Genomic DNA, 15,253 nt, shown 5'->3' with positions numbered 1-15,253 from the left:
TCTGGTTGCTATAATCAATTCTCTATATTTTTACTTGTATTTATTATTTACTTTTATTTTGAAAAATTTTGTTAGATAACATCAACAAAATACTGTAAATACTTTTAAATTTCTTTACAACTCCTTTGAAGAACAGTAATCATGAAATGAGTTTTAATACATACTTATAAAGTATATAATATCATCTTTAGAAAAGCAATATACTTTTATTTTTATTTACAAAATGCATACTTAGGGGCTGGAGCAATAGCAAAGCAGTAGAGTGTTTGCCTTGCTCATGGCTGGCTAATCTAGGATGAACCCAGGTTCAATTCCCGGCATCCCATAGGGCCCCTGAACCTTTCTGGAGCAATTTCTGAGCACAGAGCCAGGAGTAACCCCTGAGCACTACTGGATGTGTATGGCCCAATGCCCCCAAATAAAGATAAAAAATAAAATATATACATATAAAGCATATAAGTCATCTTTAGAAAAACAATATACTTTTATTTTTATTAATAAGCCATTCAATTATCCTCTAAAGAATGGTGATTAAGACAAAACTATTACACAGACTCAGGTTCGACAAATTTTGTAATTGCTTGTCTGTTAGTGTTTAATATTCTTTTTTGTAATTTTAGAGTTAAAGGCTTTTTTTGACCTAATTTTCTGCAACTCTGCTCCCCATCCTGAATTTACATTATGTGACTGATAAAACATGAGTATTGGGAAATACTGTATATTTAAGGCACAGTATATAAAATGTTCCATATAAATATATTAAAAATTAAGAAAAAATATTATTTCTCTTTTTACTTATGGATGGGGTGGGATAGGGCTGATAGAATTTTCTGTGTGCTCATATTGGAACAGGCCTTTTGTCTCACCAACTCCACAAGGCACTCCATCTCCGTGGTGCAAAAATTAATTTCCACCATTAGATTTCTCAGGCAACCAGTCAGAGGTGAGGGATTTGTTCCTTAAAAGAAAAGAAAATCAGTCTTAGGTCTCTTCAGATTGGTCCATCATCTCTCCTTGAAAAATAAAATTCCAGGCAGGAGATGAATAGTAAAGTAAGATAATCTTATTTGGGAATCTGAGAAAACCATTAAACTTGAGAGAATGTAAGCTTCTCCGCTGTAGAAAAAGGGCACATCCTAAACAGAGGTGCAGGAAATCCCAAGAAGGGGAAAGCATGTCAAAATGAAAAGAAAGAAATGACTCATTTTAGGCAAAGATGTGGAAATTTCCAGAAAGGGGAAATGAATGCCTTTGCCTCTTTCGGGTTAGTTTCTAAAAATGGTTTCCAGTCCCTCAAAATATAATGCAAGAATGTTACCAGTGAGGAAACTGTTGATGGTTTTCTTGGATAGTCTTAGTTTTGCCTTTAGTTCAGCCTTAGAATCTCATCACCCAAGGGATTCAGTTTATGCTCTGGGCCTGCAATTCTGCATCTCAAAGGTTTTTCAGGCTCCTCAGATGGACCCTTTATTTCAAAGGTCTTCATGCCTTTGGGTCCCAAACTGCCTTTTCCAATCCACATTATCAGTCCCTCTAGATGCCAGACCAGTCTGCGGGCAGTCCCTTCTGCTTTTCTATATGAAAGTTAACATTTTTCCTAATTTGTTTGTATTAAATAAAAAAATACTTTTTCATGATCTCTTCCTAAGCAAGGCAAAGGCAAGAATCTTAATATAGTTTATTATCTATTTTGTCTCCCTTTACCTTTCTTCCTCTCCTCATTTCATACTCATAAGTCTTATTTCTACTATTTTGAATTTCTATTTGATTTTATGTGCAAACACGTTTTGTGATATTTCTTTCTTCAGCAGCTAATTAACTTTATCTAAATATATTGCTTTCTATGTTTACCTTTACTTATTTTGTATCATTCTTTTCTCTGGGTTATTTTTTTGTGGCTGTAGAATTATATCATTTAGTTCTTCAGTACAAGTGTGCAGGCAGTGAATTTTCAAACCCTTGGTGTGCCTGATAACTGTTTAGGATTACCTAATGTTAGTCGTGTTGACCTGAAAGGTTGAATTATCAAATACATTCCTACACATTATAGATTTTACCTATCCCCAACTTTATTAATGACTCAAAGAATACAATACTAGCAAGCAGCAGACTTAAGCAAAACATGTATTTTCTATAACTGTAGAGAGAAAGCTGAAAACAATGTGTACAGCTTCCAAAAATATTTATTTCCTCAGTTTAGTTTAGGATGTGTTTTTATTTCGGATAAAGAGAAAAGTATTGAACAATATGTGCTAAATTGTTCACAAAAGAACCTATTAAGGATTTGGAGCTCTTTCATTTTATACTCTGATAATTACATAGATAGAGGAATGCTTAGATGACTACTTCCCATTCTCAGAAAACCGTGCCCTGTAAATCCATAAAGTCCACATTCATTTATAATAAAGCTATCTATTGTATCCCCCCACATACACAAATCTAGTTACAGTCGCCTTATCTGTAGTAAATGCAATAATAGTACTGCAAAGAGTTCTGCTCAAGGTCATTTGCATGTGTATATAAAGTAAGCTGAAGGTCATTTACACATACCCCTGTCTCCCTCCCAGTCCCCTATTCATCACCCTTAATGAATATATGAGAGAAGGGGTGAATGAAAAAATAAGTAATTTGAGACTTGGTGTTAGCCCTTCCCCCCTTCATATTTATCACATATCTAATTCTGAATAGAAAGATTTTTGGTGTGTTTTTTGTTTTGATTTTGTGTTTTCCCTCATTACTTTGAAGCTGCTATTCATTATCTCCTGACATCCACTAGCTGCTAATGAGAAATTTTCTGTCAGTCTGATTATTGCTCCTTTGTAGGTAACTGTCCTCTAATCTGTCCTGTTATGTCCTTCTGTAAGTTTTAAAGATATTTCCCTTATTGTTGTCTATTGCGAGCTCATTATAATGTTATAGTTTTCCTGAGTATATTTTAACTCAAATTTGTCTTGACTGATTTTTAAAGCACTTTCAACCTTAGAACTCATATATTTATTTCAGAAATCTCATTTGGTTTCTTAAAAAGTATTGCCTCCCTATTTTTCTCCATTTTCTTTTGCAGAAATTTATTTCATACAAATCATCTATTTTCTGTTTACTGGATGGATAAATAGATAGATAGATAGATAGATAGATAGATAGATAGATAGATGATAGAAGATAAACATACATTTTTAAAATGACTTAATTTAACTAGTACAATTATTTATTTATTGAATACATTTTCTCTGATCTAATGTTAACCACATAGTTAACCTTTACTTTTTTTTTTTTGGTTTGTTTTTTAGACCACACCCAGTAACACTCAGGGGTACTCCTGGCTATGCACTCAGAAATTGCTCCTGGCTTGGGAGATCCTGGGATGTGGGGGGGATTAAACCGCACTTCATCGTAGGTCAGCGCATGCAAGGCAAATGCCCTACCACTGCACTACCACTCAGGCCCCTTGTCTTTACTTATAATTTTTCACTTTTAAAACATCTGATATATTTTCCATGCCAATATCTAACTTAATTTTATTTATTCTAGAATTTTGTTTTTAATGAGTGTGTAAGTGGTATCTTGATTTAAATTTTTATGTAAAATATACTCTTTTATTAATCAGATTGAAAAAATATCTATTTTTAACCACCAACTTCAACAAAGTCAGTATAGAAAGATTTCAAATATGCCACTCTCTCTACATACATGGAGACTGAGAGGTCTTTTCTAGCCCTTCATTCCATTTCTAATAACCAGGAACAAAATGAAGTGGTAAATATATCAAGTCCCTAAAAAAAGTTAGAGCATTGAGTCAACATGTCTTTACGAGACACACGATTTACTAGACAAATTAAATATGATTATTCATTGCACAATCATGATTCTACTATATGAAAATAGCATGTATGCACAATAGCCAAGATCTGGAAACAATCCAAGAGTCCAACAACAGATGAGTAGATAATACTGTTTTATATGTGTATAATGAAGGTGTAAGAAAAAGTAGAACTAGCAGTTCACTGCCACCTGATTAGAATTAAAGAGTAACATGTGAAGCAAAAGGAATTCAGAAGGAGAAGGATAAATACCAGGCGTCAACACTCATTTGTGAACCAGATTATCACATTTCATTTGTGAAGCATAAGGAAATGAAGTAAGGAACAAAAAAGAGTTCAACCAATAGAAAATCTGCTTACAAAACTGATTCTACTAAGCAGGGCCCTGGATAGGTGAAGAAGAGAAAGGAGTCCTAGGGACAAATGTTGGGTAGAAATCCTGTGGATGAGTGTGGTGGTACACTAGTGTTTTATATCTAAAGATTTAATATTAGTATGATTTTATTTTATTTTTTTTTTGTTTTTGTTTTTTGGGGGGCCACACCCATTTGATGCTCAGGAGTTACTCCTGGCTAAGTGCTCAGAAATTGCCCCTGGCTTGGGGGGACCATATGGGATTCCGGGGGATAGAACTGCGGTCCTTCCTTCCCTAGCACTTGCAAGGCAGATACCTTACCTCTAGTGTCACCTCGCCGGCCCCAAGCTTTTTGTTTGTTTGGGTTTTTTTGTTTGTTTGTTTGTTTGTTTGGGGGGTCACACCCGGCAGCGCTCAGGGGTTACTCCTGGCTCTATGCTCAGAAATCGCCCCTGGCAGGCAAGGAGACCATATGGGACGCGGGGATTCGAACCACCGTCTTTCTGCATGAAAGGCAAATGCCTTACCTCCATGCTATCTTTCTGCCCCTTAGTATGATTTTAAATCATGATATCTTTATTTTATAATAGGTGATTTTTCTTCAAAACAAATTACTTATTAACATATTTTATAATGCTGTCTACTATATATATGTATGCTCTTTGTTACATAATATTAAAATATATAGTTGTCATTGTATCAGTACAGAAATGGACCAAATGTAGTATAGCATATAGGGTGTTTGTCTTACATGTGGCCAACTCTAGTTCAATCCTTGCCACCTAATCTGGTATTCTGAGCCCAGTTTGTTCCTTAACCTCAGTCTATTCTAGTTGAACTCTCTTAAACATACACTAAATAACTGATCATTTGGGACACTAAAAGTAATATATCTTATATGCCATTCTTTCTACCAAATACTTAGAGATTTTATGATGTCTATTATTTCCTCAATAATTTGTCAGTTGTTTCTTTCACTATGTCACAGGCTGTATCTGATTATATTAACCAGACAGAAGACAAGGTCACAGCTGTGTCTACAGTGGTATGTGACTTCTGATGAAAGGGATTCCTCCATTCAGAGAATAATTCAGTTTATGGCTTTCCATTTTCTGTACCATACTTTACAGCATATACCAAATTCAACTGCGGGCTTGTCTTCCCCAGAAAGCTAAACCTCTGCTAATGAACAATAACCAGAAGTAAAGTACTTATTCGAATTTAATTACAGAGCATATTATGTTTTTTTAATAGTTTACAACGTGGTCCTGCTTACTGAAAATGGTGCACTCTATTTTACAAATCTTCAACTTTATCCCTATGCAACAACCAAATTATCTTAATGGATGTCCAAGTGACAAATTAGATGAATACCTTCCCCCCTGAGTCATTTTCTGATAAAGACACATCATTTAGTTGCAAGATGACAAACTATGTGTTCAAAGTGACAAATCATTTAATTAAAATTTACAAGCAGTTAAATACTGTTTGACCCAAATGAAAACTGTTATCATGAATCAATTTCAGAGGATGAACAAGCTTTTCAGAAAGAAATCAGTCCCAAATAACTATAGAACGTTGAGCATATTGTACAATCTCTGTAGGTTGTTTTTGAACCCTCTTCAAGTTAGTGGCAGTTTTTACCTGGTTCAAAAAGAAATTTCAATCTAGCTGAAAAGAATTTGAATTTTACTTAGTACTTAAATTCCAATCAGCTTCATGCATAGTTAATAACACATTCAATGTAAAAGCAAAATGCTCTTCCATCGTAAGAGAAAATAGCTAAAATTCTGATGAGTTATGGGTTTTGTTGCATATACAGGCCAATGGAAATTGCAATCATCTTTCATGAAAAGGCTCGGTAGGTTTTATTGTTTAAGAATAAGGGTGGCCATTGCATTTACTTACTAATACAGTAAATGTAAAATTGCATAAGTAACATGCTTTATTATTTATGCTGCCAACCACATAATGTGAGAGTAGTTTCATAAAAAATATAAATTAGGGAAATTTCACATGCCAGCAGGCTGTAGATCTGTTTTATGATTCTGACTTAGCAGGTGCCCTTCTATTTTAGTTGTGTCCTATAAGGAAGTACATATTTAAGCAGTATTGAAATTTAAATAAAAATATGATGCATAATAAGGCAAGTCAATTCCTTTCTCAAGAGATATCATACTTCTTTACAGGCTCCATCATTAGTAATTTATGACTAGGGATACTTTTCATCAGTACAACTAAGCCTCTTGCTCTTCAGTTCTAGGCCAAGTTTGATAATGTCCTAGGAAATGTGTTTGCCCAATTTTGGTAGTGAGACTTTTAATATAGATAGAATCAGATGTGAAATACTCATCTATTAATAAGAAACAAAAATCATCAATATGAGCCCATGGATCAGAGCTTTGATAAGATAACATAAAATAGAATGATCACTAAAACATCAAAATGATCATATAAAACATATATTTCAGTATTCCAGGTTTTTAAATTTGATAATAATGAAAGCACATGATACTAAAAGATCATCTTAAATTATTAAGACTCTAACTGATGATGTAAGTTGTTGTTTTCTTGTCTTTGCAATGAGAAATAAATGTTTTACCTTTATATATATTGAGAGAAATGATAATTATACTTGCTCAAAAACAAGTTTTTCACACTAAGGTAATAACATTTTATTTATTTACAATGTGTTATATGATTCAATTTAAAATACACAAAGTCAATGAAGTCTAATTTATGAGGACTATTATTAATAGCTACTACCAACTGCGTAGATTTAAATGTGCAATCTGTGCCTCAGAAACTTGTTTTCAATGCCAAATATCAATTGAAGAGATAGCTATAATTTTGACAAGCGATTTTTAAAAAGGTAAATGCTTTATAAAAGGTCAAAAGTATAAAGTGTTTGATACTCTGATGAAACTAATGGTTCAGTTAATGTGTATAATGCTGTTTACAGTGTTCTGAAAAACATACAACCTATAATTATCTATAGTAGTCATAAATAATTGTCAAAAATGTAAATGAGAAAAATTCTATCAGAGTGGAAAATTCTAGTTCACTAGTTTAAATTTCCTTTCATATTCAAAATACTTTACTTCTAAAATATGACAGTAATAAATGGAGAAGACCTTGATCAGACTATCACTGAAAGATTATTGAAATTTGACTGAAATATAAGCATAAATGACATCACTAGAGCAATGCAGATTATATGATTGTCTACATTAATTTATTATTTTATTTTTCATTTTTAATACTGTGATACCTATTTTAACAAACTACTTTTCCTTGTTTTGTTTGTTTTGTTTTTATATTTTTGGGTCACACTCAGCAGCGCTTAGGGGTTATTCCTGGCTTTACGCTCAGAAATCACTTCTGGCAGGCTCAGGATATCATATGAGATGCCAGGATTCAAACCACCATCCTTCCGCATGCAAGGCAAACTCTCTACCTCCATGCTATCTCTCCAGCCCAACAAACATACTTTTTCAAAAATTAAACCCCAAAAAAGCCACAGTATTTGTTGAATAAAAGCCCTCGATTGGTTCTGGATGAAGGTAGATGATGAGGGGCCTTTCTCCTCCAGCTTGGAACATGCATCTCCAACCCCCTTCAGGGTTCAGGTACCTGTTCGGGCACCATTGTGTTGAATAACAGGCCTTGGTGCAACTGGATGGTAATGGGATGAAGATGGACGGAGAGGCTTTTCTCCTCCAACCCAGGCCATGTGTCTGCAACTTCCTCCAGCTAGCAGGTCTGCAGGTTCAGGATAGCGGCAGGGAGAAAACTCACAGGCAGGCTTCAAAAGACATCAGCTTTAATAAAGGTCCTAGCCACCATGTGTGGCCTATCATAACCTTTCAAGCCAGATTCATTATTGGCCCTGCATTCTACCCATTCAGCCATTTCTCCTCCTGCTGCTTCTTCCTCATCCCCCTCAATCTATCCTTCAAATCTCTCTCATCAATCTTCTTAAATCCCCCTTTAGTAATTCTATTCATACCTCCTAAAGACCCCTCCTAGAAATGGGTAGATCTTACTCTCAGGTAGGCTACACAGAAGGAATGGGGGATGGGCTAACAAGTATTCAAACATATAATATTAGATCTAAATTTACTAATCTACTGAATAGTTTATTGACATAATCTAGCTCTAGATTTGTGCCCCAAATGCATGATTGATGAGAAAATAATAATTTTATCTTAATTTCTTTAACTAATTTTATAGATAGTATATATATTTGACCATAGACAAAGACTAAATTTTCTGGTTATCAAAGATAAAACAAAAAGAAATTAAAAAATGAAAAGAACTTTCCAGATTCTTTTAAAAGCTGACTCCAGGGAAATTCCTTGTTCTGCAGTTGTACAAATATCTTGTGTGACAATCTGAATCTTTATACCACTCTGCAGACTGGATGCAGACACCCATCTTTCCATCATCTATAGTAAGTTAAATCAGAAGAGATTGAAGTGTGATGGCACTATGTTAGGGTTTGCTTTTGCTGCTGTTTTTAGAACTAACTAATTCTAGCTAACTTAACCCATTCTCCTGGCTCATTCCCTTCCACATGCATTTACTTCCTTCATATTTCAACTTAGTGCATCATAGTCCTACTTCAGCATTATTCACCTACAATTCACATGATGATTTTCTATCAAATTCTTTGTCAGTGATTACCTCTTCAGAGGAAGAGGAGGCAACTCTGTCCATCATCAGTACATACCAGAACTCTTTCAGTAAAATCATTCTCCATGATTTCACAGTATTATCACATAATGTTTGTATTTGTGTTTTGCTTTCACTTTTGGTGGTAGAAGGAATTGGGTCACATGCATACAAAGAAAAGAAATGCAAGAGTGCAGGAATTAGAGATTTTGTTTGTTTGCTTGTTTGTTTTAGGGCAACATCCATAGTGTTCTGGAACACTTCTGGCTCAGCTTCCACACCAGGTGGTGCTGCGGGAACCATTTTGTGGTGACTCAAACCCAGGTTTTTCTATATGTAAAACATTAACTCTGGCCCATAGAACTTCCTTTTCAGCACAGATTTTTAGATTTTTCACGACATCAATGGTACAAACTCTAGTCTGATAATCCAAGTATTCCCAGAATGGTTTGTTCCCTGCAAAGAATGGTTCTGAAATATTGTTCTTTGTCTTGAATCTCTAATCCTCTTCTTAGGATATCTGATTTGGAATTTCTGCAGAGGTAATTAACAGTCAAATAAACTCCATTGTCTCCTGTGAAATTGTTTATCACTGCCTTTGTTGGAGTTTTAGCCATTAGAGACAAGGTTTTGGTTTGTTATTAAAATGCATCATGTAGACTATCTGTAAATTTGAGGCCCTGCAGCTCACAGTATGACTCATTCTATTTTACCAACAATATATCCAAGACTGATGCTGGATGATTTCATTTAATTATGGAAAGCATATTTTCCCAGATGAGTTAGCTCACAGGTGTTTTTTATTTTCTGTGCTCAACTATGGAGAATATTATTTTTGATTTATAAATAGCTAGGTTATGTATCAGCTCAAGTTTATAATGTGAATGCATACCTGTTAAAGATATGGTTCTCTATAACAAAAACTTAGTAGTTCATTGTCCACTTCAAGCACATAATTTAAATATATATTATACATAGACAAAAAGAGAGAAACTTAACTAATTATGCAAAGTTAAAACAAAATGGAGATGGAACTAATGTAAATAAAACTAAAATTTGATTATAGATACGATTATTGTTTTATCTTTCCATAACAGTTTGTTTATGAAACATACACAATATCAATGATTGTTCATGACCTAGAAATAAATCTCTGACTTAATAAAGCAATGCTGAATAACTGTTGATCAACTGTTTGAGTGTAGAAACTAAACTTTAAACTATTTTCATCTACTACATGAAACATTTGCAGATATCTGAAAATCCAATTGGGGTTTCAAAGCAACAGTAATATTTTGGGAAGGATATGAATTTAATTTAGACTTTTTCCATGAAGATATGCTCCAGTTCTGAATGATCAATTATTCCTTTGATTTCACCTATACAGTTTATCTAGCATAAAACTCAATCTCTATATTTTTGTTATTCTTTGGGAAAGGAATAGATCCTCCTTTTTCCTTGACAGTTAAGACAAAAATCTAGCATAGAGTCTTGCACAAAATTGGTAGCTGTGTGATTTATGTCCCCATGTCTAATTGATTTTAATGAGCTATTTATTGACTTTCAATATGCCATGATAACAAATGCAGGTAGGAAACTCTCCTAATTAATGTGTTCACTAAATTTCCAAGACTTTTTATGTCAGTTATTTGGGAAAAGTTTTATGTCCAAGTAGTATTACACATTTTCTGAGAATAATATATGGGCTATCTGACTGCTATATGATAGAGTTCTGAAAGTCTTATAATTTTTCATTTATTTTTTTTATTTTATGTATTTTTCATGAGTCATTAATGGAAGTATTTTACAAAACACTTAATGTAAAAATTATACTTTACTCAGTCTGTACAAATAAATGGTAAACCAGATTTGGTTTATAGTTTACTGACTCCAGATAAGTCATTGATTGTATGTTTGCCAGTACACTGACCAGGTAAACCAATGGGCAGCATGATTTTAGCAGTTGTTTTAAAGTGACTTTGGCCATCTATACATTTCTCAGCATATAAGCCATATGTGTAGTAATAACAGTCTTTTTTTCCCACATTGCTTGACTTTTAAGGTTGGCAGAGGGCACTGTTTCTGTGGTATTTAGAATCTGCCATTTATCCATAAAACCACAATTGAAGAGAAGATGCTAGGAGAATCTAGAAGTCCTCCTAAAGATTTCTGAGAAAATATAGTAAAGAAGCTTATATTCTGCTGGGTAGAGAATTTATCTATGTCCAAATTCCAGAGGAGTTCTGGAGAAATATATTTCTGTCCAGATCCTAAAATGAGATGAACAAAAATATAGTTAATTTTTCTAATATTTCCTGTCTTGTTTTCACAGTTTAATTTTATACCATAGGTTTCTCATCTTTTTATAAGTTATGTAACTTACTAATGCATTATGTTTTTCCACCTCTTTCATCTTCATACCTATACTATAACTTGGGAGTAGAATTTTCTCTTTTGGAAACATAGCTAGAGTGCTCAGGGTTTACTTCTGGCCCTTAGGGGTGTTTCCTAGTGGTACTCAGCAGATCACGCAATGCCAAATCTCCAGCATGCCTGTGCTCAAACCACTTTTATGGTCTAAATGAAGTATGTGTTGTCTTCTTTTTCATTAAAATATCTATGTTTAGAAGTATATTAGACACATAAGTACCAGTCAGTAGATACTTATTAATTAAGATAGGTAACAAAAATAAATTAAATGAGCCATAAAATCTTACAGCATATATATATTCTTACTTTTTTTTCTTGAGATCATATTCCACTCTAATTTTTTCATAAACTCACATATAATCTAATGTCACTATAAATATACCATATGTAAACACACACATACAACCTTTGTCTTTTCATCTTATCAGGAAGTTTTTATTTTAAGAATCACAGTGGCAAATAAAATGTGGAGCCAAGACGTATTATTATTTAATTGTTTTTCAATAGCTAGAAAAAAAAAGATGGGGGGCATTCTCTGCATATTAAACATAATAGAATTCTTTGGTTGTGGGGGGTGGTATTGTTTTCATGCTTACTGAACAATTCCTCTAGCTGCACTTTCAGTGTCTTCTCTGTTTTTTTTTTTTATACAAAAACGTCTTAAAATACTCCACAGTAAAATCTTTTTTAGTATCTTCTCTGATTGGGCTGGTGCTCATAATTACCAGATAGGTAGCTGGCTATCCTGCTGGGGTTACATCTTGCTTTCTAAGGTCTGCTTTGCACTATAAAAGAGAACTACTTTGAGAGCACCTATTAGTGACTGATTTCCTCTCCACTGCTCTACTGCTCTCTAACTGGCACACACGCATGAAAGTGCTTTCTTCTAAAAGGCTTTGTTATATTTCCCAAATATCAACCATTAAATCTTTATTTGATCTAAAGAGTTACCCTATCCTGAAAAAAAAAAAAAGTAAGGGATAAAAAGCATCTCTCACAAAATTAGGTCATTCCGACTTAAGAAACAATTATGAATTTCTGACTTTTATGCTCAGTGCTCTCCTGTTTCCCTACAAAATTAAATTACATAATTTATTTTACTTGTAATTGGATTTTATTTAAAAAATGTAGTAAGCAATTATCTACTATACCAACAATGCTGTTTGAAAACACCTAGTTCTAAAAGGATCCAGACTAATAGGCTAATATAGCCAAATCCCATGTATAATTTGCTGACTAAGAATGAGACCTATCAAGGACTGGAGTGATAGTGTAGTGTAGGGCTTTTGCTTTGCACGTGGTAGATTCAGGATGGATCATGGTTTGATCCCTGGCACCCCTTAAGGTCCCCTGAGCCAGGAGTGATTTATGAGTGCATAGCCAGGAGTAACCCCTGAGTATCACCAAGTGTGGCCCAAAATCCAAAAAAAAGAAGGAAAGAGAAAGAAAGAAAGAAAGAAAGAAAGAAAGAAAGAAAGGAAGGAAGGAAGGAAGGAAGGAAGGAAGGAAGGAAGGAAGGAAGGAAGGAAGGAAGGAAGGAAGGAAGGAAGGAAGGAAGGAAGGAAGGAAGGAAGGAAGGAAGGAAGGAAGGAAGGAAGAAAGAAAGAAAGAAAGAAAGAAAGAAAGAAAGAAAGAAAGAAAGAAAGAAAGAAAGAAAGAAAGAAAGAGAGAGAGAAAGAGAGAAAGAGAGAAAGAGAGAGAGAAAGAGAGAAAGAAAGAAAAAGAGAGAAAGAAAGAGAGAAAGAAAGAGAGAAAGAAAGAAAGAAAGAAGGAAGGAAGGAAGAAAGAAAGAAAGAAAGAAAGAAAGAAAGAAAGAAAGAAAGAAAGAAAGAAAGAAAGAAAGAAAGAAAGAAAGAAAGAAAGAAAGAAAGAAAGAAAGAAAGAAAGAAAGAAAGAAAGAAAGAAAGAAAGAAAGAAAGAAAGAAAGAAAGAAAGAAAGAAAGAAAGAAAGAAAGAAAGAAAGAAAGAAAGAAAGAAAGAAAGAAAGAAAGAAAGAAAGAAAGAAAGAAAGAAAGAAAGAAAGAAAGAAAGAAAGAAAGAAAGAAAGAAAGAAAGAAAGAAAGAGACTCAGCAGAGTTTAATCCCGCTCTACCATATATTTGGTCATGGTGGCAACTGGGTTGTTTGTTGACATCTTTCAGATCCCCCCCCCTTATTTTTTACAGACCGAAGGATCTACACAAATTTAGTAGAAAATGTTGTGATATCTAAGATATACAAGGTACTGACAGAACTTAACAAGAAAAAAACATCTAACCCCATCAAAAAATGGGGCGAAGTAATGAACAGAAAATACTTCAAAGAAGAAATACAAATGGCCAAAAGACACATGGGAAAAATGCTCCATATTGTTAATTATCAAGGAGATGCAAATCAAAAGAACAATGAAGTACCATTTCACACTAGAGACTGGCATACATCACAAAGAAAAGAACAATCAGTGCTAGCAGGGATGTGGAGAGAAAGGAACTCTCATTCACTGCTGGGGGTAATGCTGTTTATTCCAGCCTTTATGGAAAAAACATGGAGATTCCTCAAAAAACTGAAAATTGAGGAGGTGGAAGGGGGCATAAAAAAAAAAAAGAAAACTGAAAATTGAGCTTCTAGATGATCCAGCTATACCACTCCTAGGGATATACACTAGGAATACAAAAACACAATACAAAAATGCCTATACATATACACCTATATTCATTGCAGTGCCATTTACAATAGCCAGAATCTGGAAACAATCTAGATGCCCGACAACAAATAAGTGGTGAAAGAAACTGTCGTACATATACACAATGGAATATTTTGCTGCCATCAGGAAAAATGAAGTCATAAAATTTTTCTATACATGGATGGACATGGTGAGTGAAATAAGTCAGATGGAGACACAAAATAGGCTCACTCATCTATGGGTTTTAAGAAAAATAGTGACCACAGAGATAGCACAGCAGTAAGGCATTTGCCTTGCATGCAGCTGATCCAGGATGGATGGTGACTCAAATCCCAGCATCTCATATGGTCCCTCTGCCTGCCAGGAGCAAGTTATGAGAGCAGAGCCAGGGTAACTTCTGAACATTGTCCTATGTAACCCAAAAACAAACAAAAAAAAAGATGAAAAATAAGAGACATTATTGTATTAATACCCAGAGACAATAGAGATGAGGGCTGGAAGGACCAACCCATGATATAAAACTTACCACAAAGGGTGGTGAGTTCAGTTAGAGATATAATCGTGCTGACAACTATCATGATAATGGTAGTGAGTGAGAGAAATAGAATGCTTGTCTTGAATACAGGAAGAAGGAAATGGGGGGCATCAGTGGTGGGAATGTTGCACTGGTGAACGGGGGGTGTTGTTTTTATTACTGAAATCCAACTGTAAACATGTTTGTAGTCATGATACTTAAATAAAGATATTGACTTAAAAAATTAAATAAATGCAATGTACTCTAAGAAAAGAAAAAAAAACTGAAAATCTATGTAAGCCTTGATAACCATAGTTAGTACTTGCTCTTTATGATATAATATTGAATGCAAACTCTCTTTAATGCTTCCTCTTTCCATTTATGTTATCCCTCATAATCCAGAAATTTATTTATTTCAAGTCATAAATTCATGTTTTGTAATCAATTCTAAATGTAGATTATATCTTTCTAGGACTATCATAGATATTTGACATTGGACATGTGTCTGAGATTCAGTTGTGACATTTGTATTAATCAGATGAGAAGATTAGAAAGAAGCAAACAGTGTGTCCCTCTATCAACATTTGTTCAGCCTTCTCTGGGAAATACCAAGAGAACTTATTAGAGTAATTTGCAAAAATTTGTGGGATAGTTTGCTTATTCAAATTAGAAACCAAATATGTATTCAAGCTTTATAAGAGAATAAATTAATTCAAACTTCTTAAAAAGAGTGTAAGTAAGACCTTCAAATTTGGCAATCACTACTAAGTTCAGGATGTTAATTTAGTTTAGATAAT

At 34.0% G+C, this 15,253-nt stretch overlaps 1 protein-coding gene and 1 pseudogene across 1 annotated transcript in view; one reads left to right on the top strand and one right to left on the bottom strand.

The window, feature by feature from the left end:
- LOC126006142 (Golgi associated RAB2B interactor protein 3-like) overlaps positions 1–7,909 on the bottom strand; it is a 116,852-nt pseudogene extending 108,943 nt beyond the window's left edge.
- Positions 1–15,253, top strand: part of NEGR1 (neuronal growth regulator 1) — a 919,240-nt gene that overhangs the window by 847,310 nt on the left and 56,677 nt on the right. The gene's annotated exons all lie outside the window — the stretch shown is intronic.

The sequence above is a fragment of the Suncus etruscus genome, chromosome 4 (genome assembly GCF_024139225.1).
Source record: "Suncus etruscus isolate mSunEtr1 chromosome 4, mSunEtr1.pri.cur, whole genome shotgun sequence".
Taxonomy (NCBI): Eukaryota; Metazoa; Chordata; class Mammalia; order Eulipotyphla; family Soricidae; genus Suncus; species Suncus etruscus.
Note: the sequence above shows the minus strand (reverse complement) of the source record. Positions and strands in the feature narration are given on the sequence as shown.